General features: G+C 35.9%; 1 long non-coding RNA gene across 1 annotated transcript; it reads left to right on the forward strand.

Moving 5' to 3' along the window:
* Positions 1 to 1,936: 1,936 nt before the first annotated feature.
* Positions 1,937 to 13,597, forward strand: LOC107160879. Its single transcript, XR_001505906.2, has 3 exons — positions 1,937 to 1,996; positions 10,715 to 10,840; positions 13,432 to 13,597. It is a non-coding gene; the product is annotated as an uncharacterized LOC107160879 (long non-coding RNA).
* The last annotated feature ends 546 nt before the right edge of the window (positions 13,598 to 14,143 follow it).

Genomic DNA, 14,143 nt, shown 5'->3' on the forward strand with positions numbered 1-14,143 from the left:
ATAGAACATTTCAAGAACCCTAATGCAGTTGCTGCTTCATACAGGCATTGTTCTTTCCACCTTCCATCTTCTACATCATGAACTGAAGGTCTGAGGAAAAGAACACCACGCCTGGGAGTGGAAGCTGGCCTTTACTATCATCAGCCGGTTCCAGCTCCCGGCTGATGATTGGCTCACAGCGGCCCCAGCAACATCTAGCTGATTGGCTCCTCTGCGGTGATGCTCATTGGGCTGTTTCCCTGCCCTTTCAGACCACGGAGCTGCTCATTGGGGGACTTTTTTGGCTCCGCCCACGTGACCCAGCCAATCGGCCTCAAGAGCAGGAGGATTGTGGGAGGTGGAGAGAAGCTTGTGTGGGAGAGAGAGGCTTGTGGAAAGCCGGTGGTGGCAGTTGAGGCTCTGAGGATTTTTCCTGAGAGGCTGTTTTGTTTGGCGTGTGTGGTTCTAAAAATAAAGTTAGTTTCTTTTGACAAGTGGCTCCTGATTGTGCCCAGCCAGACTGCGCCAAGAAAGAATGAGAGAGGCAGTGTGTTCCAGCAGAAAGTTACTTTAGGGGCAGATGGGCCAAGTTAATGGGGGTGTGACAAAAGCAGTAGGCATTCTAGCTGCAGTTGTCTGGTGGTGCTTTCCTAAGTGTCTGGATGATAGAAAATCTGGTTGCCTAAAGAACCTCAGTGAAATGTCTTCCATCTGTTGCCACATGACTTAAGACAGTTTGTTTTCTGGCATGACCAACATACAGGGCTTTACATACACTTGGGAAACATAGACACACTAACTCTTGGACATGCTTTTAAAGCATTTTCAAAATTTTAAAACATTACAAGCTTACCTTCAGCCACAAACATGATGATGTATACCTATTCTCATAAGTGCCTTTTGCAAATCACATTATTCTGCTTTCAATATAAAATGAGTGAGCAAAATAGATCAAGATCTACATACAGGGGATGAAGAATGTTTTCAGCTGATTGAGCCTTTGGTTGTGAGTGCTTCAAAATTTTCTGTTTCCTTTTAACAGAAATTTATTTCTGTAAAAATGTTGATAAGTGTAGTTACACTGAAAAAGTTCATCTTAGATGATAAAGGCTGAAAATTGACCTCATAGAGGAAGCAGGGAGGATTCTGGAGTATTCCACTATACTATGTCCAGGAAGAATGCTGTTACATTCCCCACAAATAAACCTGATAACTTCCTTCTTGCTTATTTACTAACAATAGATCCTTCCCCACATAGATTAAATATCTTCTAAAATCAGTGTATGTGACTCATCTGATATAGACCTCTGTGTGATAACAGTGACTGTATTAAGGACAAGTGTAACATACACAATGGAATATTACTCAGCAATAAAAGAGAATAAAACCATGGCATTTGCAAATAAATGGGTGGAGTTAGAGAATATAATGCTAAGTGAAGTTACCAATCCCCAAAAGCCAAATGCTGAATGTTTTCTCTGGTATAAGGAGGCTGATTCATAGTGGGGTAGGGAGGGGGAGCATGGGAGGATTAGACAAACTCTAGATAGGGCAAAGGGGTGGGAGGGGAAGAGAGGGGGCATAGGGGTAAAAAAGATGGTGAAATGAGATAAACATCATTACCCTAAGTACATGTATGAAGACATGAATGGTGTGAATATACTTTGTATACAACCAGAGATATGAAAAATTGTGCTTTATGTGTATAGTATGAATTGTAATGTATTCTGCTGCCATATGTAACAAATTAGAATAAAAATAAATTATTTTTTATAAAAAGGTGTATAGAAGCATGTTAAAATAGTTCAGACTTCAATGAGATTAATTATATCCACATAATATGTATAGTTATAATATGTATTAATACAATTTATTTTGTTTATTTTGCACACACACCCACTTCAATAGGATGAGTGGTGTGGTGATGATTCAGCTCAACAGGAGAGACCACCAAGGGAAACTTGGGATACTTTATCTGGTCAGGAGACAAAAGATGAAGGAGAACCCGAGGATCAAGGTAAAAAAAAGGGGAAGAAAATGTCTCCGGGGTTTAAGGTGTATGCATGCATCATACTTAATGGCATCTCCAGTAACTCTGGGAAAGAAAACAAACATTTCCTGAGAGCTGGTTGGAAAAGTGAAGGGTACATTTGGCAACTTTTTGCATTCCCACACTATAAAGAATTTTCCTTTTTTTTTTTTTTGAGAATTATTTGTGTGTTTCTTAAACTTCTTTGCCAAGGTTCTACATTAGCAAGTTCAAGGAACTGTTTAATTTTAGTCTTAAAATTGTAAGTTCTTATTCACTGCATATATGTATAAGAACCTTTTCACATTTTCATATGTGTACACTGCTAAGTCACTGTCCTTCCAGAACTTACAATGAGGCGTGGTTACATAGAAATATTAACTCCTTTTCTAAATGAGAAAACTGAGTTTCAGCTATTGTGTCTTACCACAAAGTTCTTGGTTGGTAGAGACAGATTCATACTTCATTACTTATTCCTATCATCTTTTCTTTGTGAAGGCTTTTGCTTAGAACTGCTTAATACTCAAAAAGTCAAATACTCAAAGTCAAATCTCTCAATACAGGCCCCAGAAAGAGCTCAATGAATGACTGACAGCCATTGTTTACATTGACTGGCATTTTTCTCTTTTACAGTAAATTTGGTAAAATCTGGGTAATTTAGTATATTGGCATGCAGGTAGCTATAATTCTTTGATTTCTAAGTGTTTTTTAAAAACACATTTAAATGTATTTAGGATAAAAATTCAAAGGTTTCCAAGATTTTCATAAAGCAGAAATGATTTCTTTTGAAATTTATTTATTTATTCTAATTTGTTATACAAGACAGTAGAATGCATTTCAATTGATAGTATACATATAGAGCACAATTTTTCATGTCTCTGGTTGTTCACAAAGTAGAGTTACACTATTCGTGTCTTCATACATGTACTTAGGGTAATGATGTCCACTCATTCCACCATTTTTCCTACCCCCATGGCGCCTGTCTTCTCCTCTCTCCTCTTTGCCCTAACTAAAGTTTCTCTATTCCATATTCCCCTCATCCCCATGATGTACCAGCATCCACATACCAGAGAAAACATTAGGCATTTGGGTTTGGGGGATTGGCTTACTTCATTTAGCATGATATTCTCCAGCTCCATCCATTTACCTGCAATGCCATAATTTTATTCTCTTTTAATGCTAAGTAATATTCCAGTGTGTATATATACCACAGTTTCTTTATTCATTCATCTACTGAAGGGCATCTAAGTTGGTTCCATGGTTTAGCTATTGTGAATTTGTGCTGCTACAAACATTGATGTGGCTACGTCACTGTAGTATGCTGTTTTTAAGTCCTTTGGGTATATACTGAGGATAGAGATAGCTGGGTCATTGGTGGTTGCATTCCAAATTTTCCAAGGAATCTCCTTACAGCTTTGTATATTGGTTGCACCAATCTGCCATCCCACCAGCAATGTATGAGTGTGCCTTCCCCTCCCCGACATCCTCGCTAACACATATTGTTATTTGTTATCTTAATAGCTGCCATTCTGACTGGAGTGAGATAAAAATCTTAGTTTTGATTTGCATTTCTCTAATTTCTAGAGATGTTGAACATTTTTTCTTATATTTGTTGAATGATTGTACATGATCTTTTGAGAAGTGTCTGTTCATTCCTTGGCCCATTTACTGATTGGTTTATTTGAGTTTTTGTTTTTTTTTTTTTTTTTTGGTGTTAAGATTTTTGAGTTCTTTGTATAACCTAGAGACTAGTGCTCTATCTGATGTGCAAGTGGTAAAATTTGCTCTCATTCTGTAGGCTTACTATTCACCTTACTGATTGTTTCTTTTCCAAGAAGAAGCTTTTCAGTTTGAATCCATCCCATTTATCGATTCTAGATTTCATTTCTTGCACTATAGGAGTATTATTTAAGGAAGTCAGGGCCTAATCTGACATGATGAAGATTTGGGCATACTGTTTCTTCTGTTAGGTGCAGGGTCTCTGGATTAATTCTTAGGTCCTTGATCCACTTTGAGTTAAGTTTTGTGCATGGTGAGAGGTAGGGATTTAATTTAATTTTGCTGCATATGAATTTACAGATTCCCAGCACCATTTGTTGAAGAACTATCTTTTCTCCAATGTATATTTTTGGCTCCCTTGTCTAGTATGAGATAACTGTATTTTTGTGGGTTTGTCTCTGTATCATCTATTCTGTACCATTGGTCTATCAGTCTGTTTTGGTGCCAATACCATGCTGTTTTTGTTACTATGGCTCTGTAGTATAGTTTAAGGTCTGTATAGTGATGTCACCTGCTTCACTCTTCTTGCTAAGGATTTCTTTGGCAATTCTGAGTCTCTTATTTTTCCAGATGAATTTCATGATTGTTTTTTCTATTTCTGTGAGGAATGCCATTGGGATTTTGATCAGAATTGCATTAAATCTGTATAGTGCTTTTGGTAGTATGGTCATTTTGACAATATTAATTCTGTCTATTCAAGAACAAGGGAGATATTTCAATCTTCCAAGGTCTTCTTTAATTTCTTTCTTTAGATTTCTGTAGTTTTCATTGTAGAGTTCTTTCACCATTTTCATTAAGTTGACTCCCAAGTATTTTATTTTTTTTTTTGAGGCTGTTGTAAATGGGCTGGTTTTCCTAGTTTCTGTTTCAGAGGATTTGTCACTGATGTACAGAAATGGCTTTGATTTTGGGGTGTTGCTTTTATATCCTTCTACTTTGCTAAATTCCTTTATTATTTCTAAAGTTTTCTGGTGGAATTTTTTGGATCCTCTAGGTATAGAATCATGTCATCAGCAAAAAGTGATAGGCTTCTCTAATCATCCCATGATCCCCCTCCCAAACCCACTGTATATCAGCTATGAATACAAACAGCAATAAGTGTTGGCAAGGATGTGGGGGAAAAGGTACACTCATACATTGCTGGTGGAACTGCAAATTGGTTCAGCCAATATGGAAAGCAGTTTGGAGATTCCTTGGAAAAATGGGAATGGAACCACCAATGACTGAGCTGTCTCTCTCCTCAGTGTATACCCAAAGGACTTAAAAACAGCATACTACAGGGACACAGATACATCAATGTTTATAGCACCACAATTCACAATAGCTAAACTGTGAAACCAAACTAGATGCCATTCAGTAGATGAATGGTTTGAGAAAATGTGATACACACACACACACACATATGTACACACACATACACATACATATACACCCATAATGGAATATTACTCAGCAATAAAATAGAATAAAATCATGGCATTTGGGCTGGGGTTGTAGCTCAGTGGTAGAGCTCTTGCCTTTCATATGGGAGGCCCAGGGTTTGGTCCCCAGCACCACATAAAAATGAACAAATGAAAATAAAGATATTGTGTCCATCTAAAACTAAAAATTATTTTAAAAAATCATGGCATTTGCAGGTAAATGGATGGAGTTGGAGAATATAATGCTAAGTGAAGTTAGCCAATCCCAAAAAAACAAATGAAAAAATGTTTTCTCTGATATAAAGAGGCTGATCCATAGTGGGTTTGGGAGGAGAAGGATGGGAGGATAGACAAACTCTACAAAGGGCAAAGGGATGGGATGGGAGGGAAGGAGACATGGTGGTAAAAAAGACAGCGGAATGAGATGGACATCATTACGCTAAGTTCATGTATGAAGACATGACTGGTGTGAATATATATTGTATACAACCAGAGCTATGAAAAATTGTGCTCCCAGTGTGTAATATTAATTGTAGTGCATTCTGCTGTCATATATAACAAATTAGGATTTTAAAAGGACAAAAAAACTCACAAAAAAGAAATTTAAAATGAAAAAAAAATGATAGTTTGAGTTCTTCTTTTCCTATCCATATCCCTCTAATTTCTTTCATCTGTTTAATTGCTCTGGCTAGAGTTTCAAGAACTATGTTAAATAGCAGTGGTAAAAGAGGGCATTCCTGTCTTGTTCCAGTTTTTAGAGGGATATGTTCCTATTATCTCTAGTGTTTCTAGTGTTTTGAACATGAAAAGGTGCTGTATTTTATCTAATGCTTTTTTTTGCATCTATTGATATCATATGATTCTTATATTCAAGTCTATTTATGTGATGAATTACATTTATTGATTTCCATATGTTGAACCAATCTTGCATTCCTGGGATGAACCCCACTTGATTGTGGTGCACTATCTTTTAATATGATTTTTGTATTCAACTTGGCAGAATTTTATTGAGAATTTTTGCATCTGTGTTCATTAAAGATATTGCTCTGAAGTTTTCTTTCTTTAATGTGTCTTTGGTTTTGGAATCATGGTGATATTGGACTCATAGAATGAGTTTTGAAATGTTCCCTCTTTTTCTATTTAATGAAATAATTTGAGGAGTATTGGTATTAGTTCTTCTTGGATGGTCTTATAGAATTCAGCTGTATATCCATCTGGTCCTGGGCTTTTCTTTGTTCATAGGCTTCTGATGGCATCTTCTATTTCACTGCTTGAAATTGACCTGTTTAACTTGTGTATATCATTCTGATTCAGTTTCAGCAAATCATAGACTCTAGAAATTTGTTGATGCTTTTGATACTTTCTATTTTATTAGAGTACAAATTTTAAAAAATAATTTCTAATTATCTTCTGTATTCTGTAGTGTCTATCATGATATTTTCTTTTTTATCATGGATTTTAGTAATTTGAGTTTTCTTTATCCTTCTCCTCTTTAGCATGGCTAAGGCTTTATCAATTTTATTTATTTTTTCAAACAACCAGCTTTTTGTTTTGTCAATTTTTCAATTGGTTCTTTTGTTTCAATTTCATTGGTTTCATCTCTGATTTTAATTTTTTCCTGCCTTCTACTGCTTTTGGTGTAGGTTTGTTCTTTTTATAGGGCTTTGAGATGTAATGTTAGGTCATTTATTTGTTGGCTTTTTCTTCTTTTATGAAATGAACTCCATACAATGAACTTTCTTCTTAGTACTGCCTTCATATTGCTCCAGAGATATTGATATGTTCTATCAGTGTTTTCATTTAACTCTAAGAATTTTTTTAATCTCCTCTTTGATGTCTTTTTGAACCCATTGTTTATTCAATAGCATATTATTTAGTCTGGAGTTGTTGGAGTAGCTTCTATTATTATCACTGATTTCTAATTTAAGTACATTATGATTTGATAGAGTGCAGGGTAGTATCTCTACATTTTGTATTTGCTAAGAATTGCTTTGTGGTATAATATATGGTTTATTTAGAGAAAGATCCATGTGCTGTTGAGAAGAAAGTGTATTCACTTGTTGATGGATAAAATATATGTCAGTTAAGTCTAAGTTATTGATTTTATTATTGATTTTGATGGTTTCTTTGTTCAGCTTTTATTTGGAAAATTTATCCAGTGGTGAAAGAGGTATGTTAAAGTCACCCAGAATTATTGTATTGTGGTTTATTTGACTTTTAAACTTGAGAAGAGTTTATTTGATGAACATAGATGCTTCCTTGTTTGGGGCATATATATTTATAATTGTTATGCCTTGTTGATGAATAGTTCCTTTAAACAAAGGGAAATGTCCTTTTGTATCCCTTTTGATTAACTATAGTTTGAAGTCTACTTTATTTGATATGAGGATGGAAACCCCTGCTTATTTCTTCAGTCCATGTGAGTGGTATCTTTTTTCACAATCTTTCACCTTCAGTTTGTGGATATCTTTTCCTATGAGATGAGTCTCTTGAAGGCAGCATATTGTTGGATCTTTTTTTAGTGCAAACTGCTAGTCTATGTCTTTTGAATGGTGAGTTTAGGCCATCAACATTCAGGGTTGTTTTTGAGACATGATTTGTATTCCCAGGAATTTTTTATTATTTTTGATATTTAACTTTACTTGATTTCTCTTTTGATTGCTTTTTTCCTTTAGTGTAATATCTCCCTTTGCTAATTTCCTTTGTTTTTCATTTTCTCCTCACAGAATATTTTGCCAAGGGTTTCCAGTTGTAAATTCTTTAAATTTTTGTTTGTCATGGAAGGCTTTTATTTTGTCATCAAATCTAAAGCTTAATTTTACTGTATACATGATTCTTGGTTGGCATCTATTTTCTTTCAGAGCTTGGTATATGTTGTTCCAGGATCTTCTAGCTTTCAGGGTCTGGGTTAAAAAATCTTCAGAGATACTCATTGGTTTCCCCATATATGTAATCTGATTGCTTTCTCTTGTGGCTTTTAAAATTCTATCCTTATTCTGTATGCTCTGCATTTTCATTAAAAAGTGTCTTGGTGTAGATCTGTTGTGATTTTGTACATTTGGCATCTTGTGAGCCTCTTGTAATTGATTTTCCAATTTATTCTTCATGCCTGGGAAATTTTCTGATATTATTTCATTGAAGAGATTGTGCATTCCTTTGGTTTGAATCTCTGTGCCTTCCTCTATCCAAACAACTCTTAGATTTGGCCTTTTGATGTTATCCCATAATTATTAGATGTTCTGTTCATGGTTTCTTACCATTTTCATGGTTTGGTCAACTTCATTTTCAAGATTGTATATTTTATTTTCATTACCTTATGTTCTGTCTTACAAGTGATCTTGTCTGTTGATGATGCTTTCTATTGAGTTTTTATTTGTTTATTGTTTCCTTCATTTCAACATTTTCTGATTGGTTTTTTTAAAAAATCTCTACCTCTTTCTTGAAGTACTCTTTTGCTATTTGCTATCTGTATCTGCTCCCTTATCTCTTTCTCGGTGTGATCAATGGTTGCCTGTATTCGCTTTCTTATTGCTTTGTTGGAACAATCAATTTTTGCCTGTATTTGCTCATTTAGGTCATTCTTTAATTCATAGATCATTTTAATTATGTACATTCTGAACATCTTTTCTGACATTTCATCAACTGTGCTGCCAATGGATTCTATTATTGTAGTATCTTGGTTTGTTTGGTGCACTTTCCTCCCTTGTTTTTTCATGTTATCTGTGTGTCTTCCTTTCTAGAAGAGCAAATCTGAAGTATCACAGTTTCTATACTATAATTTATAGTGTCCCTGCAGATTACCTGTACCTCACCTTGGTGTTGGGCTTCTAGACCCCGGCCTGTGTCCCATGATAAATGCTACTGTAACTAAAGTGGTTGTGGCAATAACAGAAATAACTCAAGATAGCAGTGGGGGTGTAACAAGATGGATGCAACCTCTTTCATAGATCAGTCTGAATGGGTGGGCTGTATGTTCCGAAATGCAGTCTAGGCTCCATCTATTGTCCCAAGCTGGAGGCTACTGTGGTGATGGCTGTACTGTCCCAAGATGCAGGTGGGTTAGGCCTTGTTTCCAGCATGGGTTTGTCAGTTGGCAGGGCGGTCCTGGGAATAACCTTGGCTTTGGCTCCTACGAGGGTGGGCGGGACATTCCTATGCCTGGGCCTGGGCTCTGGGTTGGGTCTGCTGGTCAGAGGGGCAGTTCTGGGCCTGGGTCTGGGCCTTGACTCCCGTGTGGGTCAGCGGGTTGGTTCTAGGCCTGGGGTGGGGCTCCTGCATGGGTCTGCTGGTTGGTGGGGTGGTCCTGGGCCAGGGCTTGAGCTTCAGCTTCTGTGTGGGTCCCAGAAATGATTTCTTACAGTAGTATTTTCAAGCTAAACATATACGTAATTCAAGTAATGAATTATTTTGACAGTTTACTGTTAAGGGATTTCCAAAAAGAACTGAACAGAATGCCCATTACTTTCTTTCACACCACTTGTTTATTGTAACTGCAAGACAATAGCATTGCTGTTAGTCACAAATTTTGTTGCTGTTATTTTTAATACTTTTTTCAGTATAAGATTCACTTATCACATATTCTGGATATGGCTATTGGAATTTCACAAAATAAGTCTGATCACCACGATAAAGGAAAGAGTGTCATGATTCTGTCAGTGATAGGCCTAGAAATCCACTCGGATGATGCTTTTGAAAATTATATTTTAGGTGTAACTTCCATTCTATCCCTGGTGTAGACTTCAGATACTTGATAGCTAATGGTTCAGAGTGTACTGTGTTAAAATGTAAGTAATATAATTCCAGTGTAGTTTATCATTAGATTGATATTTAAAATAAAGTTTAAAGCCCCAGTCATGGTGGCCCACACACCTGTAGTCCCAGTAACTTGGGAGAGAGGCTGGAGGACCTCAAGTTCAAGGCTACCCTGAGCAACTTAGAAAGACCCTGTCTCCAAAAACAGGGTGGTGGGCTGTATTTCATTGGTAAAATATTCCTGGGTTCACTCCCCAGTACTGGGCAGGGGGAGAGAGAGAGAAATAGATTTAATCCAGGTAGAAGAGCTAGGCCAGGGGTATGTGCTCCCATGCCTGTCTTAAAACATGTCTTTTTTCCTTTGTGATCTCAGGGAACTCCCATATATCAAACCCCTGGCACTTCCAGAGCTAGGAAGGCAACAACTCAGGTCAGGAACAGTAAAAGTAGAGGAGCTTTATGTGTGGTCCAAACCCTTTGCTGTTAGGGAGAAGCTGGGAGTTTGGTATTCTGTGCTGATTATAAGATTGTTCCTTGGGTGGGATTGATGGAGAAAGTGTGGCTCAGATTATACTCCTCATGTAACTGTGGAAATTCTCTTTTCTGGCATGTAGGATCTCTCTACATTTGCTTCTCTATTTCTCTCAGAGAATATTGACATGTGTATAAATATTTATTCAGTGCATCCATTGAAGTGAGGATTCTCCTTCCTCCATCATCTTGATGTCACTCAAGAACCTTTTTTGTTCTTAAGGGATTGACCTGGAAGCTGATCTCCAGGAACAGACTCAGCCAAAAACTGGAGGTATACAAGAAGATGGTCTTGCTGTCCAGGCAAAGTTTATGTCCAGTCTAGAGTACAGTCAACTGCCAGAAGCAGGTATGCTATCCTACAAGGTGCAAAATTATATAGATTTATTTTCCCACTATTATCCTTTTATCGATGTGGGGCTGACATTACTGCTACATTAACAACAGTTCACATATAAAGATCCTTTGGCATCAGACTCCAAATGCCTGACTGCTTGTTTAAATACTATCACATAGAGAAAAAAATTGATTCACAGCCACATTGAATCACACACTATGAAAGCGTTTCCTAACCTTTGAGAATGAGCCCTTTAATCAACAGGCAACTGTTTTCAGATTCTTTTATGATTTCTTGTTCAAAAAGTACACAACACCTTTGTTTTTCAATTTGTTAAGGCACTGAAGTGGATTCTTGTGGGCATGTGGAAGAAGCCATAAATTCTAAACCCATCTTTGCTCTTATTAAAAATAGGGAGTTTAAATAAAATATAATAAAGTCACTTTAATGCTGGTTATTGCATTATCTGGTTCTGTTAGGTGGAATACAAGTACATACTGTTTTGCAGGATTTGTTAATCATAAAATATTTCTTATCATAAAATTATAACATGTGAATTCAGATTTCATTGTTACTAAGCAAATGCAGAAATATTTTTTGGTGTTTATTTTCTGTGTGGAGACCTAAGTTCCTATTCTTAATATCAACCTCAAAATCCTCTTTTAATTAATAATTGTATTTTAAATCCCTCACCAAATGAAGACTGGGATGACTGAAAAATGAAATGGAAATAGTCTCATTTGTACTTTCTGTGACTATTGAATTAGGGAGAGTGTGTGTGTAGGTGGGTAATGCTCAAGGTGCTTGTAAGGTGCCTACACCAAGCACTTCCTGTCCCATTGTCAGTGTTCATGAGCTACTGCTCCTAATAAGAGTGTAGACACCATAGGGTAGAATCACCTTTAACCGTATCATATGTGGCATATTATTGTTTCTGCCTTGATATGTCAATTGTTAGAAGTTGAAGTTCAAAGACTATAATTGCAGTACTTCCTCTCTGGGTCAACTTTTTGTTTTTCACATGTGTTTTTCAATTTGCTGACCCTTACTACCAAGAGCTTCAGACTTTAATGAAGCACTTGATGTTTATGGAGGAAATTATCTTGCATTATTCTTCTAAATAATTTTACTCCATATTGCTGATCAGTTCCATTAGGGAATTTAAATTACAGGAAGTTTTCCAAGTACTTAGGACTGAAATGTTCTCTTAAGAAAACCATAGCCTTGAAGTGAATGCATTTTAAAATACGTAAAAGTTATGTGATTATCCAAAATAAAAGATAATAGTAAAAGCAACAGTACAAACTTAAGGGAGAAAGAAAGAGATACATATGAAGATGTGTGTGAATCTTTAGTAAAAGTAAGAATATTCCAACTAATAAATTAGAAAGATGGCTCGTTTTTAAAGACAGCTATGAAGAGAATATTCAGTAGAGTTTACATAATGGTGAAGAAAATGGAAACAACCCATAAAGACTGTGACACTATCAGGTATTGAATAGATTGTATAATTATGAAGGAATATATTTTTGAATTCTATTATTTTCAAAATATGGATCAATGGGACTAGATCAATGGGACTAGAGATATAGCTCAGTTGGTAGAGTCTTTGCCTTGCATGCACAAGGCCCTGGGTTCAATCCTGAGCCCCACAAATAAATATGGATCAATGGTTTATATATTAGGAAAGCATGCATTATTTAATATATCCCAGTGGTACCTCAAGCTAAACATCAAATACCATGAATACCATGGGAGCACTTTTGAAATTTGTAAGCTGTTCCCTTTCCTGCCCTGTCCCCTTCCCTTTCTTCCTTTCTTTTTCTCTTTCCCTCCCTGCTCTACCCCATCCCACTTTCTCTTTCTCTCCTCTCTCTCTCCTCCCAAACATTGTGAGATATGGCATATGTCTAATTTATATTTTGACCTGAAAAATGACAGCAATGAACTAGAAAATGTTTGATCATATAATTAATATAAAAAAGAATTATTTTTCAAGTGTATGTAGAAGTGCTATTCAGATTTATACCTGGACTATAGATGAAAACTGAGAACATATGGTCACCCTACTCTTAAACCAGTAAACCTGCCCAAAGAATGAGTTCTGCACATTAGCACAGTAGACAACAACAAAATTCATTACTGAGCTTATCTTTTGCAGTTGAAAATGGGACACTGTTTCAGCTATCTTATATTTGAAATATTGTTTAGAGCCAAGATTTTTAATCATTCACTTTTCATAAATTCCTTTGTTTCTCAGAATTTTGTGTGTTGATTGAACTTATGGCCTGTATATCCATTTTTCCTCTGTCCTTGAAACTACCCTTTTATAAATTCATTTGATTTAATCTGTTCTGAACTCAAATGGTCTCTTGGTATCTTTGTGCCACAAGGAATTATGGAAATCTAAAAATCTAGTTATATTTTTATGCTTAGAAGTCAATTTTTAAAGTCACAACAGAGTTCTATCTGAATGTAAGCCAAATGGTGAGTCTTTGGTTTCGTTTTATGAAACCGAACTGTAGCTTCCTTAGTAAACCTTTAATTTCATATAAATAAAAGTCTCCTTACAAATTCTCCCAACTGTTATGTTTCTATTATAGATCAATCATGGCAAGAAGGTTATACAAAGACAAGCTAAAACTACAAAGTCTGCAAATATCAGATTTCAAGTTCAAATTCTCTCAATAAAGTTTTACAATTTGCTCCAAAGAAGTCATGAATATGTTTTGTAAAACTTCTACTGGAAATAAAATACTATTGAAAGCTATATAAGTTGTGAACTTTTATACTATGATTGAGATGGTAGGAGTAGGTAAATTATATACTGATTTTCTACCCAGTGCCCTTGCTAAACTTGTTTATTCTATATACATCCCTGGATATTTTGGACTGTAAGCATACACAGTTTTATCATTTTTGAATAATGGCAGCTTATTTCTGCCATTTCAAAATATCATACATTTGTTTGAATTCATATTTTACAATATTGGACATACTCACCCAGGAATGGTTTGAATGAAACCAGTAATGGTTCTGCTGTCTTATGCCTGATAGGAAATGGAAAATTTAAACACTTTGTTATGTGACTGGTTTTTCATAGTTATACTTTGCCAGAATAAGAAAGTTTCCATTCTATTCCAAGGTTGCTGAGACTATTGCTCCTGAGTACATACATATATTGACTTTCACCAAACACGTATAGTGTGTTGAGGTAATCATATGATTTTTTTCTTCCTTAATATGTTAATGTTGCAAAATACATTTTTAAGTTGCTCCATTTGATCTTGCATTCCTAAGGGGAAACTTTTTAAT

Source organism: Marmota marmota, unplaced genomic scaffold (assembly GCF_001458135.2).
Source record: "Marmota marmota marmota unplaced genomic scaffold, marMar, whole genome shotgun sequence".
Classification (NCBI taxonomy): domain Eukaryota; kingdom Metazoa; phylum Chordata; class Mammalia; order Rodentia; family Sciuridae; genus Marmota; species Marmota marmota.